Source organism: Oryzias melastigma, linkage group LG24 (genome assembly GCF_002922805.2).
Source record: "Oryzias melastigma strain HK-1 linkage group LG24, ASM292280v2, whole genome shotgun sequence".
Classification (NCBI taxonomy): domain Eukaryota; kingdom Metazoa; phylum Chordata; class Actinopteri; order Beloniformes; family Adrianichthyidae; genus Oryzias; species Oryzias melastigma.
This window is the reverse complement of record NC_050535.1, coordinates 1,834,790-1,839,977: the sequence shown is the minus strand read 5'-3', so window position 1 is coordinate 1,839,977 and position 5,188 is coordinate 1,834,790. Positions and strand designations below refer to the sequence as shown.

General features: G+C 41.9%; 1 protein-coding gene across 5 annotated transcripts in view; it reads right to left on the bottom strand.

Annotated features, from left to right (window-relative positions):
- The window catches only part of LOC112158292 (kelch-like protein 29), a 326,899-nt gene extending 321,711 nt beyond the window's left edge, over positions 1-5,188 (bottom strand). For 3 of the 5 annotated variants that reach the window (XM_036210446.1, XM_024291568.2, XM_024291569.2), the window contains exon 1: positions 4,908-5,188. The gene's annotated coding sequence lies outside the window, so the exon portion shown is untranslated. Of the gene's footprint in view, positions 1-4,284; positions 4,604-4,907 lie in introns of those variants that run through there. The other 2 variants (XM_036210445.1, XM_036210447.1) reach the window with 1 other exon arrangement.

Here is a 5,188-nt window from a genome sequence, read left to right as displayed (position 1 = left end):
CAGTCCGGTGGCAGGCGGGTGGCAGTCCGGTGGCAGGCGGGTGGCAGTCCGGTGGCAGGCGGGTGGCAGTCCAGTGGCAGGCGGGTGGCAGTCCCGTGGCAGGCGGGTGACAGTCCGGTAGCAGGCGTACTGACGGTTTCTACATTCCACAATGATTTTAAAAATCACGAAGCAGCTAATCAAGATTCTGCCGGTACGTCTCCATCGAACGGTCCCAGATGCATTAACATCCTGCTACGACCATCTTTTGATCTATTTTCAAAGCCGTTTTTATCCATAAATCAGTTTGTTTTTAGGACATCGTTTTTACAGAAATCTCTGAGTTGTGGGCATTACCGCCCTTCCCGTCACCCATCACTGAGAGCTCTCTGTTTACATGCTGGAGCTAGCTTACAACTGAACATTAGCAGTGCTACAAAAATGGCGAGCATAGTCGGAGCTCAGATGAGGAAAACAAAGACGTTCTAGTTATCTAGAATGGGAGCTTGTAGCCCCGCCCCCTGAATTTCCTACATAACAAACATGATGTTTTTCAAATGGAATAAAGAAAATGACATTTTTATCATTTACGTCATCCTAAAAATGTCCCAACATGATGTAAAAAGATGGAGTTGGAAGTAACAGGAGTTTGGGATTTTGTGATTGCCGTCAAACTCGTTTCCACCTGAAACCCCAATATTTCTGCGCCGTTTTCCCTCCAGGCCGACTGAATTATTCACATTCAATTACTGCGCCTGGAATAAACGATCACCTCATAGATTTGGGTTTTTATTAGCCAAATAAACGCCATGTTCTGCGTTCCAACGACTCTGTCTTACTCACAACGCTCTTAAATTATGTTATGGATGAAATGAATTTCAAAATAAAAGACTCGGCGGAGCAGCTTTGACATAAAGGAGAGGGACGGTGGATTTGTTGATGGGTGACGAGATGATAGAGATTTTCCGTGTCCACCTCCTCCTCCTCCTCGTGGCCCGGCAGCCGCCCCCCTCGCAGGCGGCTAACAGGCTTATCCTGCCCCCCCGTGGAGCCCCCCCCATGCAGATGTGGCCTCACAAAGCTGAAGCAGCAGCTTCTGAAGACGAGAAACGTGGAAGTTGGAAGTCAAAGCAGACGAACTGAAGGTGATCGGCCCGCCGGAGTCTCCGAGGATCCGGGAGACTCGCAGCTTCAGTGTTTTTTGAGAGCTTTTGGGTCTCACAATGAAACCGCAGGCTTTTTCAGAAACGTGATACCTGCATCAGAATCCCTCCAGCGTTCAAGAGGCCAGGAAAGAAAAACCGCTTTTCAGAGCCGGCTGATTTCTAAAGAGCTTAGAAAGCGGCGCCTTCGCTGGCGGCCTTTTGCCCCGTGTCTTAGCAAGTACATTATTCCTCATAATAACCAGCGATGCAAACTATTCAGAAGTGTTTTCAAGCAGAGGTATTGGACGAATGGAACCCAGGAGGGAGGCGAAAAAGGCAGCAACTGCAGGTGACGCGCCAGCAAAGCTGCGGAGGAATTCCTGAGCGGAGCTTCCTTCCTTCCACACCTGCAGGAGCCCAACCAACCAGAGCCACGGTTTAAAGATCACTTTCAAACTGTTTTTACAAAGATGACCGAACAAAAGCATCCGGTAAAGACAGAATCTCCTCCACTAAAGCATCTACGATGACATCCTCCAGAACAACGTCACAAAAACTCCTGCCGTGTCCTCAGACGCCCTTCAGGCTCCAATAAACTCAAATATCTGACAAACGGATCAATGAGGACGGAAATGTCGTTTAACATTAAAACACATCATATATGTGGGTTTTAATGCTAAATAAAAATGAAAAAGTATTTGTAAAGCCGGTAAAAACTTCTCACATGAAAAAAAGGAAATATTTCTTAAAATGATGCCAATAAAATAGTTAAAAGTGATCTCTGTAAAGTCAAAAACTGATTAATTCTATTTATTTATTACAAATTATCCAGAATAAAGGCTTAAAAATATACAAAATAAAAGCAATTCCAGCTAAAACAAATAAAAGTTCTGGTTTTCTTCTTTTTTTATTGTTTGTTTACAAAAATTACACTAAAATATAAACTCCTTCAAAGTAAAAGACATAGAAAAACGAATACAAAATAAAAAAAATAGATTGTATTTAGAAAAAAATAAATTTATAATGATTTCATTTTTTTTACTTCTTGCATCTAGAGTTATTTCACAATAAAACTGTGAAAAAATGCAAATAACTTCAAATAGTCTTTATTTTCAGGTTAAATTACATTAGATTTAACTCTATTGAGAGTTTTGAAAATGAGGTCAAGATTCAGAAGAGATATTTCTAATTTTGTCTTTTACTGTGACCTCATCGTTGTTCATATGTTGAAATTTAAGGTTTTATAACTATTCTGAAGCACTCTTTTGTTTTTATCTGAAAAAACAGCAACAGAAATAAACATTTACTCACTTATACTTAAATATTTTAGGAAGCTCTGTCAGATTTCACAATAAAAGCGGAGTAAAAATGCTAATATCTTCAAATATTCTTTATTTTTAGGTTAAAATACATAAAATTTGATTCTTGAGAGTTACAAAAAATTAGGTCAAGTTTCTGAAAAGATTTTTCTAATTCAGTCTTTCATTGTGACCTCATTGTTGTTAACATGTGTCGAGATTTGTTAAAATGTTTTTTTAACTATTCTGAAGCATTTTGTTGTTTTTATCTACAAAAGCTGCGACAGAAATGAACATTTACTCACTTAAAGATCATTATTAAAGGAGGCTCAGTCAGATTTCACAATAATAGTGGAGTAAAAAGGCAAATATCTTTAAATATTGCTTATTTTCAGGTTAAAATATATAAAATTCAATTCTTTTGACCGTTTTAAAAATTTGGTAAAGATTCAGAAAATATTTTTCCAATTTAGTCTTTTACTGTTGTTAATATTGAGATATTAGTTTTTACGTTTCTGAAGTTCTTTGTTGTTTTAATCAGTGAAATGTGCAACCAAAATGAACATTTACAATTAAAAATTACAGGAGGCTCTTTCAAATTTCAGAATAAAAGCATGGTAAAAATCAACATGACTTTAAATATTCTTTATTTTACGGTTAAAATACATTAAATTAGACTTTATTAAGTGTTTTAAAACGTGGTCAAGAATCAGGAAAGATTTTTCTAATTTTGTCTTTTACTTTGACCTCATTGTTGTTCATATGTGTTGAGATTTGTTAAACTTTCAATTTTTTTGCTAGTTTGAAGTTCTTTGTTGTTTTTATCTGCAAAAGCTGCTACAGAAATAAACATTTACTTTCTTACAGTTAAATATTAAAAGGTATATCTTTCAGATTTCACAATAAAAGCGGAGTACACATGCAAATAACTTTAAATATTCCTAATTTAGTAGCTTAAAATACATTACATTTGAATCTGTTGAGTGTTTTAAAAATAAGGTCAAGATTCTGAAGAGATTTTTCTAATTAAATCTTCTACTGTAACGTCATTGTTGTCAATATCTGTTCAGATTTTTTTTACTGTTCTGAAGCACTTTGTTGGTTTTATCTGTAAAAGTTGATACAGAAATAAACATTTACTTTCTTACAGTTTAATATTACAGGAAGCTCTGTCAGATTTCACAATAAAAGCAGCAGTTTGTGATTCTGTAAACGAGCACAAAAACAAAAAAATGAGTTAAACACAACTCCAGAGGATTGTGGTATTGTCATAGTTGGAGGGAAATAAACATTAATTTTCTTAAATTTGATGACAAATCATATTGATTATGAATATTCGGGTCTGTGAGGTTCAGGACTGGAACGCACGAGTCAATGGAAGCGCACGTGCGATCACAGGAGCCTTTAATAGGCAGCCTGGTGACAAAGGAAAAGGTGTTTTAATGACCTGTTGTGTGACGTTAGAAGAACCTCAGAAACATCACACACCCTCGGTCCACTTCTATCATTACTGAACCTCCTCTAGAGGACAAGAAATCCAGACTTCCCGTGAATCCGTGGAAGACAAACCCATTTGGGAAACAGACGATCATTACATGGAGAATTGGGTAAGAAGCAGCTTTAAGGAAACACTTTAACCTTGTGAGGAGAATGGATTCCATCTTCCAAAGGTGCACATTTCTATTAGACTGGTCCAGACTGACTACATGCCCACAGCTCCCAGAGAATCAACATAATTGCCTCTCCACTTTGCTTTAAAAAAGAAGGAATTGGAAGTACTTCAGGCTGAAGAGAAAAAACAATCCTGGCTTATTGCTGCTCCTCAAACAGTCGGAGAAGCTTCACGTTTCTGAACTCCTTACTCTGCAGAAGCTTCCTGGGGTCGTGATGAACAGCCTGCAGCTCCAGGGATGTAATCTGCTGACCACAACAACGGGAGTCACTCCGCTAATAGGACAACCGCCTCTGGGTCGTGGAGTTGTTCCTAAACTTCTCCAGGAGGAGGAACAAAGCAGGATCTCCATGATCCACCTCTAAAACATCTACACCTCCAGGTTCCATCCCCGGCACGCGCGCTGGAGAACCTTCCTCCCAGCATGCCTCCCGCTGCGCACGCTCAGCCCGCGTCAGTAAACACAACAACATCCGTTCAGGAGAGGCGCGTCAGCGGCTATTAATACAGAGGAGCCCACGCTGGTGGCGGCGCGCGCGCGCGCTGACAAACGCAGGTGGAGTTCCTCCGGACTGTTGGGATGACACCTGTCAAACTTTAGACATATGAACTTCCTTTGCAGCTTTACGCATGATTAGAAAGTGCGCAAACATGTTTGCGGCTGCGCCATCGGAGTTTAAAGCGCGTGCGCGCACACACCAGCGGGCTCCGGTTCCCCGCTCAGGACCGGAGAGGATCCTCCTCATTCATTCGCTCCCGTCCGGCGCAAAGCGGGTCAGGCTCGGCCGGCGCGCCTGCGTCGTGCGCGCTTACCTCTCCAGCCGCGCGCAGCTGCTGTCCCCTCCGCGTTCGTCCTCGTTCCGCCGCTTTATGCCCGAATCCCGTCTGTATCCCGCAAAGACCGCAGACGCATTGTACGGCGCGGCGCGGGGCTGTGCGTGTGGCCGGAGAGTGGCGTGTCGGCGCGCGTCACCGAAGGCGCAGCGGAGGAGAGGACTCGGCGGCTGACGCGTCTCTGTGCGCTCGGCGCGCGGCGGCGGCGGCGGATCCGGCTGTTCGGAGGGGCTGGCACACCGTGTGGCCACTTTACTCCC